The sequence below is a fragment of the Macaca thibetana genome, chromosome 3, assembly GCF_024542745.1.
Source record: "Macaca thibetana thibetana isolate TM-01 chromosome 3, ASM2454274v1, whole genome shotgun sequence".
NCBI lineage: Eukaryota > Metazoa > Chordata > Mammalia > Primates > Cercopithecidae > Macaca > Macaca thibetana.
Window position 1 is genome coordinate 171,191,934 of NC_065580.1, and position 15,021 is coordinate 171,206,954.

Genomic DNA, 15,021 nt, shown 5'->3' on the forward strand with positions numbered 1-15,021 from the left:
GTTTCCTGGATTGGAAAGAAAGGAAAACTTGGCGGGCAAGAATGGCCTCGTTAGATTTCGCCTTTTCTCTCCCTGTAGCAGAACAGAGTCCAGAAAGCAACACAAATGCCTCAGACTTTCCAAAAGTTAATGAAGTAATTATCTGTTCTCAACTACCAGTGTGGAGCCATTTGAGATTAAAGTCAGATGAGCCAGGAGCTCGCCCTGCCCTTTTGATACACAACTCAGTGATTTCAAATCATTTTGAGGGCATTAGGGCCCCAGGGGATGTTTAACCAACCCAACCACAGACTGCAATGGGTTTCTCCCATTGTTTTGGATTAGGGAGGGAGTAGTTGGGTAAGGTAGCAAGATCTTGTAGATGCCACAGTGCTTCTTGTAAATAACTATTTTCCAATCCGAACAGCAAATTGATCCTCGGGATTTTTCACAATGTTTGTTTTTTTCTTTACCTCTTCCATCAAGAAAACCAAGGCACTTCCTGCCAACAAACCTCTGTAAAGCAAGAAAGGTCAACATGAAACTTTTAATGGCTTTTTCTTGTACTTCACAAAGAACATCCCAGGAGGGATTTTTCTATTGTTGTGGAGAACATGAAGCTCCTCTTGTATTTACTGTTGATCAGGATGACACTGGAGATGGTACTGACCTCAAACCAACAGCTCCTGATAAGATGCTATACACATTCCCAAAACAACACACACACACACACACACACACACACACACACACAGAATAAGAAGGCTGGAGGAGTATGCTGACAAGAGAGCATGAGCTAGAAATGTGATCTTTCACATGACTCTTCTTGTTTTTTTGTTTTAATTTAAAAAAATTTTATTTTTATAAAGAAATATTCATATTCTTCCTTGGCTTTAGTTTGAAATGGTCACCATGTCTAAGCATTATGAAAATCACTAAACCAGACCAGAGATAAGATTTAGAACCATCCTGAAATAAATATTTAAGCTGAACATAATTAGATTCATAATACATATATTTCATTTTCTGTGTGAAGGGATGGCAGTAACAGAAAACGGGCAAAAGTTCTTATTAAGCAGACAGCATGTTGTACCGTGAGATGGAGATTGGGGTTATTAATATGAACCCCCATCAAGAAGAGTCTGACAGTTCTTTATACAGGAACAAGAAGCCAATATTCTGAGCCCCAGGCTAAAACTTTGGCTTTTGGCAACATAGAGAACTGAAGCTTAAGGCTGTTGAAAAAGGAGAATCCAGCTTCAAGAGCACAGGGCAAGAAACGAGTTCATTGCCCAGGTCTGCCTCTTATGAGTGGCCCTCTCTCTAGAATTCAATTTTACTCTTTCTGAAGGGGAGAAGCAACAGACTTAAAGAGATGAGAAAGAAAAGTATAGCAAGAACACCATCAGCTAGGGCACATTATCTTAAAATTGAAACAGTACTGCATTCCTGGTTCTGATGATTGTGCTACAGTTACGTAAAATGTTGTGCTATAGTTATACAGGGGAAGCTGGATGAAGACTATGCGGAGTACTGTATTCTATTTTTGCACCTTTTTTAAAGTCTAAAATTACTTCAAAATGCCAGCCACAATAGCTCACACCTGTAATCCCAGCACTTTGGGAGGTCAAGGCAGGCAGATCACCTGAAGTCAGGAGTTCAAGACCAACCTGGCCATCATGGCAAAACCCCATCTCCACTAAAAATACAAAAATTAGCCAGGCATCATGGCAGATGCCTATAATCCCAGCTAGTCAGGAGGCTGAGGCAGGAGAATCGCTTGAGCCCGGGAGGCAGAGGTTACAGCAAGCTGAGATCTTGCCACTGCACTCCATCCTGGGTGACAGAGTGCGACTCTGTCTCAAGAAAAAAAAAAAAAAATCACTTCAAACAAAAGATTTAAAAAACATTATTATGTGGTGTACTACCTTAAAAAGGAGTTGGCAGAGACACATGGAAGTCCGGGCACAGTGTCACAGTCTCTTTTCAAGGTAATCTTTGGGGCCACCGTCACTATTTGTAAATAGTTGAACACAGTAGTCCCCCTCATCTGCAGTTTCACCTTCCAGGGTTTCAATTACCTGTGGTCAACCATGGTCTGAAAACATTAAATGAAAAATTTCAGAAATAAACAACTCATTAGTTGTTAATTGCACGTGGTTCTGAGTAGAAATCTCAGATGAAATCTCATGTTGTGTTGCTTTGTCCTGCCCTGGACAGGAATCATCCTTTTGTCCAGCAGATCCATCCTGTAGACGCAACCCACCCACCAGTCATTGACATTGTCTGTTCCTGACTCCCAACTTTCATCATCACTGTGGCTCAATGATCCAGAATCATCCGAAGCAGATAATCCTCCTTCTGACAATAGGTCAGAAGGTCAATAGTGGCCTAATGCTAAGTCACAGTGCCTACGTCATTCACATCACTTCATCTCAGCACGTAAATATTTTACCATCTCACATCTCACATCATCACAAGAAGGGTGAGTACATTACCATAAGATAGTTTGGGAAAAAGATCATGTTCACATAACTTTTATTACAACATATTGTTACAATTGTTCTATTTTATTATGTTATTGTTGTGAATCTCTTACTATGCCTAATTTACAAATTAACTCTCGTAGGTATGTATGTATAGGAAATGTCCACTGTGGGTCTCAGAAGGTATTTCCCTCAGATAAGGGGGGACTACTGTACTCTTATAGGGGCTCCATAGTCATTGCCAATGAAGAAAATCTCAAGGTGTCCCTTTGAACCAATTTAGACTGAAATGACACAAAACATAAAATAAGGAAGAAGCAATTCATCAAGAACAATGGTATACCCGATAACTCAGAGACTGAGAAAGAAAAGTTAAACTCACTGTGTGAATGTATTTTATTAACAGTCTTTTAGGGGAAAATCAATGTGGTTAAAAACAGAAGGAATTTGGTATCTTCAGGCCCTGTACATGTTTGCATGGTCTTTGTAATCAGCTTTCCGGCCAGTTTGCTGTCTACTGTCAACCATCCACCATGTCCCCTTCTATGCACTGATTTTGAAATTTCACTAATGTTTACCAGCTCTCTCACATGGCAATTGTGTTAAATATTTTGCATAGAAGACTTTAACATCATTTTCATTTTCTGAACTATTAGCCTTTTATCAACCCCCCAAATTATTTGATTTGTGTTAAGAAAACACATACATTTTATTCTGAATACTCTTATACAGAGGTACCATGTAATAGTTCCTTGGCATTCTCAGTTTTCTAATTATTAAAAGTTTATACCCAACATTACATCCATGTTCTGTTGCCCCAAATTGTGGTACCACAAGTCACCTGGGAACAGAAATACAGGTCAGTGCAGAGGCTACAGAAAAAAAAAAAAATGTTCTTTTATAACATTCTCCAAACCTTTGGACAGCAGAGGGATCATTACATTATTGTTGAAGCATTTGTAGGCGATAACTAAATAAATGAATGAAGGAAGGAAATTTTAAAAGGCTTGCTGGGATTACTATGCCTGCTTTTTGCCACTAGGAGGTGCTCTGAGGGCAATAGGAAAAGGAAGGGCTAATTGAGTTGCTTAGTCTCCACCAGCCTTGCAGAAAACGGACAAATGGGCAGATAAAGCAAAAAAGACAGCGCAAAAGTCACAAGACTGCTTAGGCAGCATGAGCCAATGGATGGCATTATAAGTGGAGAAACTGCCAATCAGCCGGTATTTGCAAAATTAGTTGCAATAGACTGATCTTTGTTTTCCTCCTAAAAATTCATAAATTAAAATCCTGGCACCCATGAAGATAGTATTAGGAGGTGGCGCCTTTGGGAGGTGAGACCTTTTGGGAGCCCTTGCCCTCATGGATGGAATTAGTGACCTCATAGAAAAGACCAGAGAGAGATAATGGGGAGGAGAGTTCCTTTGTCTCTTCTGCCATGTGAGGACACGGTGAGAAAGCCATCTGTGAACCAGAAAGCATGACCTCACCAGACACTATATTTGCTGGTGCCTTGATCTTGGCCTTCCCAGACCTCCAGATCTGTAAGAAGTAAATTTTTATTGTTGTATGCCACCCAGTTTATGGTAGCCTAAGGCACTAGTCATTTGAATATTCTGCTTAACAGCTATAATCACATTTGGATTACCAGTTTTAAAAAAAAGAGCGAGAGAAAGCAGGAACATTTAATTTGCATTGAATAACATTTGGTCTTTGTTTAGCTATTTAGTAGAATACTATGCTCTCGCAATGCATTTGTGTGATTTGTTCCTTCATTTAACAAACACTTATTGAGTCCCTACTATGTCCCAGGTACTGGGGATAGAAAAGTGAACAAAATAGACAAAACACCTGCCCTTATGGAGTTTACATTCTAGTATTATTATGATAAATATTAGTAATGCAGATTTTTACAGGCGGTTTTTAATTTCTTATAGTTTATGGATCACTTGAGAATATGTTGAAAACTGTGGGTCTTACTCCTTTTGGAAAATAAATAAATCATAAATAGAGAAATTTATGAGCATATGTATATACAATTTGTTGTTTCTCAATATTAGCTGTAACTATTTTTGCCATGCGTTCTGGTATTTCAGTTTTTGCCCTGTTTTGAAAGCCCTGGATCTATAATTTGTAGATTTATTGGAACAAGATGCAGGCAGATAAATTTAGGCAACATCCCCTAATTCCAGATTATTTCAAAGAACCGCTGAGCTGTCTTCTGGAATGCTAATGTTCATGTAAGTTACATGACGAGAGCCGGGGCCAGAGTTTTCCCCACTCTCTTTCTCTCTCTGGCCTCTTTTTCGAGATCACTAATTCCATCCACGACGGCAGGACCTCCCAAAAGGCCCCAGTCCCAAAGGCACCACCTCCCAGTAACATCATCTTGGGTGTCAGGATTTTAACATATGAATTTTTAAAGTGGACACAAAATTCAGCCTATTGCAACTAATTTTGCGAATATTTGGTTGATTGGCAGTTGTTTTCTTTGAGTCTTGTCATTGAATCGTTGGTTATGTTCCATTGATTGTTCATGCCTTAGCATACTAAATTGGGTTAAATTCTATTCTAATACACACAGTCATGCTTTTTAACAGAAAGCAATTATGAATCGTACCAACAAAACACTGGTTTCAGCCAAAAATGCACCATTAAGTTATTGAGCGTTTAAAAGAGCTGTGTTTAGAAGGCATATCTTTGGGTTACTATTATGTCATTTGTAGCATAAGAAAGTAAGACAAGCAGCATTCAGATAAAAGTATAATTAAGAAATACACTTGGTTGCTGAGTTGTTCTGTCATAAAATTATGAACTCAGATTTCCACAACCCAGGGAGAAGAAATTTATTCACCAGTAAATCAAATGTATTCACAACTAAGAAGTCATTTACATATGAAAGTGATATAAAGAAAGCAGTGGCTCAAACTTGTAACCCTAGCACTTTGGGAGGCCAACACAGGCGGGTCACTTGAGCTAGCTTGGGCAAAATGGAGAAACTCCATCTCTACCAAAAAAAAAAAAAAAAAATTAGCATGGTATGGTGGTGTGTGCCTGCACTCTCAGCTACTTTGGAGGCTGAGAAGGGAGTATTACCTGAGCCCGGGAAGTCAAGGCTAATGATCTTTCCACAGACTATGTACTCTATTCTCAGTCATGTTCCTCAGATAAGAGTACAAGTCTTAAATTCAGAAATAGCAAAGGGAGGTGGGGATGGAGGGGTAGATGAAGATCATGCATTACTAAGCTATTGAAGTTTAAAGTATTCTGAAAGTCACCTTTTACTGCGGTGATGGGCGTAACTGTAATTTCAAACAAATATTTTGTCATGCTTAACACAAAATGGCCCTGCTCAATGGTGAACCACTTTGCTCTCCGTTTCTTAGTGGAACCACTAATATAAAAGCTAGCTGCTATTGGCCAGACACGGTGGTTCACGCCTGTAATCCCAGCACTTTGGGGGGCCGAGACGGGAGGATCATCTGAGGTCAGGAATTTGAGACCAGCCTGATCAACATGGAGAAACCCTGTCTCTACTAAAAATACAAAATTAGCCAGCCGTGGTGGCTGTAATCCCAGCTACTCAGGAAGGCTGAGGCAGGAGAATCGCCGGAACCCGGGAGACTGAGGTTGTGGTGAGTCGAGATCACACCACTTCACTCCATCCAGCCTGGGCAACAAAAGCAAAACTCGGTCTCCAAAAACAAAAAACTAGCTGCTATCCAGGTCCAGTTTCAAACATTGTAAACAAGGCCTTAGGAAATGCTGTTTACTGTAAGTACATCTTTTATTTTTTATTCTATTATTACTATTATTTTTTGAGATGGAGTCTCGCTCTGTCACAGAGGCTGGAGTGCAGTGGCGCCCTCTCGGCTCACTGCAAGCTCCCCCTCCCGGGTTCACGCCATTCTCCTACCTCAGCCTCCCCAGTAGCTGGGACTACAGGCGCCGCCACCACGCCCGCCACCACACCATTTATTATTATTTAATAAATAATTATTAAATATAATAATTATTTATTATTATAAATAATAATATATTATTATATAATAATAATAATTATTATTATTATTTGTATTTTTTAGTAGAGATAGCAGAGATGGGGTTTCACTGTGTATTTTTTAGTAGAGACAGTAGAGATGGGGTTTCACTGTGTTAGCCAGGATGCTCTCAATTTCCTGACCTCATGATTCGCCCACCTCGGCCTCCCAGAGTGCTGGGATTACAGGCGTGAGCCACCGCTACCGGCCGCTGTAAGTACATCTTTGATACCAAATATTGTCTGATATGTGTTGATCATAATAATAAAGAAAAAATCAGAAGAAAGAAAAGTAAGAAGAAAATGTGGTAGGAAGGTACACTGGAAAGGAGGGAATATGCTTTGTTTCCTATGTATAACTGTAAATTATTGCTTTTCGCCTCCTGAGTAAGGAAAGAAAGTGAATGGCCTGACTTAGCTCATAAAAATCTCCTAAGCTGGCAGTTCCACTAGTTTTATGAAAATCTGTCACTTTATGATCACCATAAGCAAACCAAGCCCTTTCATATCATTTTTTAGAAACTTCCTCCCAGTCGGTCTATTCCATTCCTCATGAGACTTCTCGACCCTTGCTTTTGCAGACCAGTTTCTCTGCCTTGGGTGGATAGTGTAACTCAGGATATGCCTTGGATGAATGATGTGACTCAGGATATCCCTAACGGATGCAACACCAAACTCTTTGTTTAATCAAATTATGAGTTAATGACTACAAAAATGTATTCTGATGTAAGCCTTCCTGGACACATGGAATTTTTAAACAAATGATAGTGTCCTACTCCAAGAAGAACAACAGCAGAGCTTTAAAATATTAGATTTCCTTCCTTGGCATCATCCTAGCTGAAAACTCCCCTAATTCTCCATGAGGTTTTAAAGGAAATAAGCAAGTATAAATCACGTGCCTGACTAAACTTAACCTTTACACATTTAGTGGAATACGGATGATGGTCTTTTCTGATTTATAGTGCGCATTTCTCCTGAAGGGGCCAGTGAATAATGAACCAAGGGAGGAGAGGTAGAAAGCCCGTGCAAAGCCCTGCTGGGTGACCTTGATTAAGCCTTCTCTGTTTGCTTTCGGGTTTTCTATCTCTAAAGAAAGAATACTAAACTCCCAGGACCCTTCTGAGAAAGAGACGAGAGGTGATGGGGGCAGATGCATAGGATGTCTGCTGAGGCCATTAGAGGCAAGAAGTTGAAGATCAAAAGAGGTTTTCTGCTCGTAAGCTAGAGTCAGGCAGAACTACTGGGAATCAAAAATATTAGTTCTTTCCCAATATCTAATGTGATAACAAGTGAAAAACGGTTAGGGGAAAAAAAAAAAAAACCTTATAGTCAAGATAAATGTAAATATCAATTACAGCTTACTGTTAATGTGAAATGTAAGTTAGAAACTCGGCAAGTATAGCATTATTTCTCAAAATAGTTGTCTTTCTTGAATAAAAGTAGAAAGAAAAGTTAACAGTTGTATTGATAGAAAACAGAGTTTCTCAAACTCAACACTACTGATATTGGAGGCCAGATGATTCTTTTTTGGGGTACTGTCCTGTGCATTGTAGGATGTTTAACAGTATCTCTGGCCTCTACCTGTCAGATGCTAATAACACCCTCTCCCCAGTTGTCACTATTGAAAATGTCTCCGTCAAATATCCCTGGGAGGCAAAATTGCCACTGGTTGAAACCACTTGGTTGGGGTAGGGGGGACAGAGGGAATAATAGCCACTTATGATATTTTAGAAGCACCTTTAGTTTTTGCATAAAATTCCCATGCCCAAATATCTGAGGCTTTGACTTAGTTCACTGAGTACATCCAAAGTTTCTCAGCTGAGGGGCTTTCGCTGTTAGAAAGCCTTTCGAAGATCCAGAGGGAGCTACCTTAATTACACTAGGCTTGAGTATCTGAAGAGGCTATTCCTTGGGGGCAGTGATTATGTACTTCCTATTTATGCTGCATAACAGCTCCTAGCATGGTGCAGGCACAGAATATGCTCTCAGTGAATGAATAAATGAGAAGGCAAAACAAGAAACAGACTGACCTAGGGACATATATTTTTTCCTTTGGTTACCTCTAGGTGTATACCATGTCTCCCTTTACCTACAGAAGGTTACTGCAAAGAGCATCTTAATGATCAAAAAGAGTTAATGTGGCTGACTCTAAGAAAACCCCACCAAGCTTTTTTTTTTTTTTTTTTTTTTTTTTTTTTTGAGACGGAGTCTCGCTCTGCCACCCAGGCTGGAGTGCAGTGGCCGGATCTCAGCTCACTGCAAGCTCCGCCTCCCGGGTTCACGCCATTCTCCTGCCTCAGCCTCCCGAGTAGCTGGGACTACAGGCGCCCGCCACCTCGCCCGGCTAGTTTTTTGTAGTTTTTAGTAGAGACGGGGTTTCACAGTGTCAGCCAGGATGGTCTCGATCTCCTGACCTCGTGATCCGCCTGTCTCGGCCTCCCAAAGTGCTGGGATTACATGCTTGAGCCACCGCGCCCGGCCCCCACCAAGCTTTTGAAAAGATACTGAGAGGACCAGGAATCTAGTGTGATACTTTGGGGTTTTCATCCAGTATTCTGCAGTAAATAATGCTATGAGGTTGAGCACGAGATCAACCATGGCCCTAGTCTGCAAATGCAATGCCCACCAGCTGGTGCATAAATACACCAAGTACAAGAGTCTCCAGTATGACCTGCATTATCTTGTTTTTTTCTCTCTGTGGTTTGGGGACAAAGAGCTTAAAGTGGGTCAGCAGTCAGTATTATAAAGATGCAAGCTTCTCAGGGAACGCTCTCAGCTCAGACTGCACTCAAGATTCAGGGCTTCCTGAGGTCCACAAACGCAAATGCCTTTTCTGGAGCAGTAATTTAATATGCCATATTCTATTGTGGTTGGCGAAGTTTGCCCAAATTATCCCTTCTATGAAGCTGAAACTTGACCTCATAGATTTGTTTTTGGAAAATTCTTTTTGTAGTCTGAAATCAGTTGGCTTCCACTTTGAAAATAATCGTCTTTATGCCGTATAAATAAACAAACTTCTGACAAAGTTACCCCCTAGTCTCAGTGGGCTTTGACTTTTCCAAAAGAACAAAGTTGGGGCCGGTGGGAGGCTGAGGATGGGCTGTTCCTAATGTTTTGATTTTGTAGGAGGTGTTTTGATTGCTGTAGAAGTAAGCAGAATATCCCCACTGATCTCAATTGCCATGGTCCCTTCATTAAAGGGTCCTGCCAGCATCACATCACTTCTGTGAAGAGAAGGGCTTGGCTCACAAAGCCATTCACAGCAGGGCTGTTTGACTCCCACTGGCAAACATCCCACAGGGAACTTCTGCTTCCTGGAAATCACTCTCGTTCTAATTCAGGGGAGAGAGTGCTCTCAACTGTTTTTAAATGCCACCCTGTGCTCAGCAGACTAAGGAAAGAAGAGGAGTTAATCGTTCCTTTCAGGACCAAAATTGAGCATCAAGGCAGAAATGGCAAAAAAGGAAGCAAGCTTTGAGATCACTGGGAATGTAAAGAAAACTAACTTCAACACCTAATAACGTTGCTTCCCACCAGTGTGCACAAGCCCAGTGTTTCATGACCCAGCTGTTTCTCCGGTTCTCTCTGTGCCTTGTGCTCCAAAGCTCCTGACCTCACCAAACAGGAAATGTTCAAAGATGAGAAAGACCGGAAGATCAGTCCCTGATCTTCAAAGAGTTACAACTCAGATGGGAGGAGGGGGCAGAAGAAGAAATGTGCACAAGTGACAACAAAACAAGGCAGCGTAAGATGCTATGGATGCCAGTATGGCTCTGTGGTCCCATGAAATGAGGAAACATATTCATTCGGTACAGGGTAAAGAATGATTTCACGACATATGAAATGGATCTTGAAGAATGGATTGAATTTGCACAGGAAGAAATGAATGCCTGTGCAGGGCAGGGAGGACTGTATTTCTTGGAATACAGAAAATTAGCAAAGTATAAATAGGGGGAAGTGCCCAAGGGAGGGAAAGAGAACAGGAAGAAATCCACTCTGCGCTTTGAGGTTGTATAATTCGGAATCCATTCAGGAGGTAGAAATCACAGAGAGAAGATAATATTGTTACGTGCGTCTGTATAAGAGACCACCTGAGCAGGCTTAGTGTGAGCAACAAGGCGGTGTATTCACTTGGGTGCAAGTGGGCTGACTCTGAGAAGGGAATCAGCGAAGGGTGGTGGGATTATCATTGGTTCTTATAGGTTTGGGATAGGCGGTGGAGTCAGGAGCAAATTTTGCCTCTCAAGGATGGGGAGGATGTTACAAAGCACATTCACAAGGGCGGGGAGGATGTATTGTCACAAGGGCAGGGAGAAATGTTACAAAGTACATTCACAAGGAAGGGGAATATCAAAAAGTACATTATCACAAGGGCGGGGGAATGTCTTGGCTTCACCATGGTGCGGCCAGCTCAGAGGACCTTACATTCCTGTCTTTTTATGTTAATAATGAAGAAATAAAATGAGACAGGGTAGTGAAAACTTGGGGTGAAAATTCTGGGGGCGATATGGAAGGGTGATGGGCGATGTTTCTCAGGGCTGCTTCGAGCAGGATTGGGGTGGCACGGGAACCTAAAGTGGGAAGAGATTAGACTGATTTGGGGGTAAGGGGTGATATTGTGGGGTTGTTAAAAGGAGCATTTGTCGTATAGAGTGATTAATGATAGCCTGGATGTAGTTCCATAGGAATTGAGAGATTAATCGGAAGACACAAGGCCCAAATAAGAGAAGGGGGAAGATAGGTATTAGAGGACTAATAATTGGAAGAAGCCAGGATACCCAGTTAGAGAGTGGCCAGGTGGGTCTAGCATAATTAGCGAGTTTTTGAGCTCTGTCTTTGAGTTTTTTGATGTTATCACATACGAGGCCAGATTGATTTCAGTAAAAATAACACTCTTCATTAAGAAATATACAGAGCCCTCCTTTTTCAGCAGTGAGTAAATCAAGACCTAGGCAGTAGGCCTTGATTTACCTAGGAGGACAACTGCAGCTAAAGAGTCAATCTGGGCTTGGAGGACAGATAAAGTTTGTGATATATCTGTAATGCTAGTGTGTCCGGAATTGGTTCCTTCCAGTGGGTTCCTGGTCTGGCTGACTTCAAGAATGAAGCTGCCGACCCTCGTGGTGAATGTTACAGTTCTTAAAGATGGTGTGTCCGGAGTTTGTTCCTTCAGATATTCACATGTGTCCGGAGTTTCTTCCTTCTGGTGAGTTCACGGTCTCACTGACCTCAGGAGTGACCTTCTCAGTGAGTGTTACAGCTCATAAAGGTAGTGCAGTCCCAAAGAGTGAGCACCAGCAAGATTTACTGTGAAAAGCAAAAGAACAAAGCTTCCACAGTGTGGAAGGGGACTGAAGCAGGTTGCAGCTGCTGGCGCGGGTGGCCAGCTTTTATTCCCTTATTTGGCCCTGCCCATGTCCTGCTGATTGGTCCATTTTAAGATATTATATTTGAATATACAGTAATTTATCCTGATTCCTTAGTATTAGTGTTACCTTAAATTTTGTGCCTGAGGCAGATGCTTCATTGACCTCACCCTAATCTCTGTCTTTTGAAAAGATAAAACAAGAACTAACAGCACAGTAAGAACAGGCAGCAGGCAGGAAGCACACAGGACACAAACAGGAAGTGCAAGTCCCTTCTTCCTCCCTCAGCCCTGCTGTCTCCGTCTTCCTCCCCAAGTAGAGGGAGCCTAACAGGGAGCCCGCAGGCAAAGTAGAAATTCAGGTTGCAGAATCCTGGCCCCAGCATCAAAAAGCTGACTATAGAAGGATAGATTTGGTGACAAAAGGTAATAGCCTAACAACTGGCACAGAGATGATTTCCCCTGCGCTGAATCCTGAAGGGTACATAGGATAATAATAATCACTTCTTGAGCACTCTTTGCAATGTTGCACAGTTAATCCATGAAAGTGTCTGAATCCAAACCTGTTTTAATCTCACCCAAAGCCCATGCTGTCAACCACTGTTCCATAGTGAAGCAGGGCAAGAACATTTTACACAAAGGAAAATAAAAGAGAGCAAGACAAGGAATAGAAAAACAACGTGGCACATGATGAACAAGCAGCCTAATGTTAATATAACTGACATTGTAGAGTATCTGTGGTGTGCCTGACACTTCACTAAATGTTATTCTATGGTCTGAATGTGTTCCCCAAAATTCATATGTTGAAAACGTAATCTCCAATGCAGCAGTGTTGGGAGGCAGAACCTAATGAGAGGTGTTAAGGTCATGAGGGTTCCACCCTCATGAATGGATTAATGTTGTCTTTGCAGGAGTGGGTTCATTATCAAGGGAGTGGCGTTTTTATAAAGGATGAGTTCAGCACCCTTCACTTTTTCTTATTCTTGCATTCTCTCACCATATGATGCCTCCTACCATGTTATGATGCAGCAAGAAGGTTCTCACAAGATGCAGACCCTCAGTCTTGGCCTTCCCAGCCTCCAGAACCATGAGCCAAATAAACTTCAATTGTTTATAAATTATTCAGTCTGTAGTATTCTATGATAGCAGCACAAAATGGACCAATGCAGGTTTTTATACAAATTATTTTTAAAATTCTTCCAACAACTCCATGAGTAGCTGCCCTTTGTATTCCCATGTGACAGATGAGGAGACTAAGCCATGGAATACTATTTAAATCTTCCTGGGGTCACTCAGCTCATAGATGAAAAAACCAGAATATAAACAGTTGCTTTGACTCCAGAGCCCTTGCTCTTGGTCACTAGCCATATGTCTCCCACAGATCATAAAATAAACATGAGGCCAAAGAGATATAGATGGGCCAGTTCATGGAGGCCATCCTGAAATGCATGGACTTTATTCTCTGTAGAAAGGGGGGCTGCTAGCACACTTTAAACAGCATTGGTTTTGTGTTTTGCATGTATCACACTGATCCGAGCCCAGTTTGGAGGATAGATTTTAAATATACAAATAGGAATTAAAGAAGGCAGTTAGAAAGCTAATGCAATGATTCAAATGAGCAAAAATTAGAGAGTTCTGATACTAAGCATGGAAAATAGGGGACATATTTAAAAGACTAGAGTTTTTTTATTAACACATAATAAATGTAAATATTTTCAGGGTACATGTGATAATTTGATACATTCATATATTCAAATCAAGGTAATTGAGATATCCATCACTTTAAATATTTATCTTTTTTGAATGCTAGGAACATTTGAATTATTCTCTTCTTGCTAATTTGAATGGTACAATTGATTAATGTTAACTGTAGTCACCCTACTGATCTATCAAATACCAGGTGTTATTTCTTCTATCTAATTGTATATTTGTATCCAAGAATCAATCTCTCTTCATCTCCCCCTTCCCCCTACCCTTCTTGGCTTCTGGTAACTACCAATCTACTCTCTATTTTAGACAAGGCACTTTTTAGTCTCTGCACATGCGATATTTGAAAATAGAGATCTTTAAGACACTAACGATTGGATGTGGATAATGAAGAACAGGGAAGAATAATGGGCTTTCAGGTTTTATTTTGGATGGCTACTAGATTACAGTACCATCCACTGAGAGAAATACCAGAAAAGAAACAGTCTAGTGAAATAGATCAGTTACTTCCAACATTTGAGTTTTCTGGAGCTTTGGGCATAAGTAGAAAGGTAAGGTAAATCAAATCCATACTATCTTTGTTATGCCAGCTAATAAATTTTAACTTAATTTTATTGAAAATAAGTTTTGATTAATAAAATGCAATGATCATTATTGCATTTTCAGTTCTTTCAACCCGAAAGTTGATCTTCTCTTGGTAGAAACTCAGATAGAATTTCAGATCTCTAAAATTTCTGAAGTGTTCCTTAAAAGAAATGTATCTTAAGACCAATTTTAAATATGTTCCAACACATATATTTATTGAACTAGTGAGCATTAAGCTACTAAGAAGCTGACTAGAACTATGAAGGGTCTGATATTTTACCATACTTTCAAAACAATAAGTTGTCTGGCCACAATTTCACAGATACAGGCAGAAGACACAAGACTCCTGAGTCTGAGGCAAAGTCTTTATTACTCACAGCATTAGCAATAGTCAGAGTATTAGCATTTGCACCAGTTCTCCAAGCCCCAATTCTCATGGTGAAATATAAAGAGACACCTAAGAAATGGAGTGTGCTAAAAGAGAGGGACTCAAGTGCAGGGAACCTATATATTTTATAATGAGCCGTGAACAAACTTCCTTCTTTGCTCCAGAGGGAGATACTATCTTTATCTTTCCAGGCTAAGCAAATCTTCCCTTTGCTCTGGAGGAAGACAGTATCTCTGTCTTCCAAGACTGTTGGCTATGCAAGCATCCTTGAAATGATATCCCAGAACAAAGGCAGCTCTGTTCACAAGACATGCAGAAATGTTTGAGACGTATAGAGATTTATCTCCCAACAACTAAATGTTTTTATAATTTTCAAGTGACTTCATTGAACTCCTGATTTTGGCTTGGCAGATGCATGACACAAAAGTTTTGAAGACATAAAACATAAGGAGAAATAATTAAGGAGACTCAA

At 40.6% G+C, this 15,021-nt stretch overlaps 1 protein-coding gene across 3 annotated transcripts in view; it reads left to right on the top strand.

The window, feature by feature from the left end:
* Window positions 1-15,021, top strand: part of ATP5PF (ATP synthase peripheral stalk subunit F6) — a 985,871-nt gene that overhangs the window by 838,920 nt on the left and 131,930 nt on the right. The window contains exon 1 of one of the 3 annotated variants that reach the window (XM_050784784.1): window positions 7,647-7,650. The exons of the other annotated variants lie outside the window; for them this stretch is intronic. The gene's annotated coding sequence lies outside the window, so the exon portion shown is untranslated. Of the gene's footprint in view, window positions 1-7,646; window positions 7,651-15,021 lie in introns of those variants that run through there. 3 annotated transcript variants of the gene reach the window in all.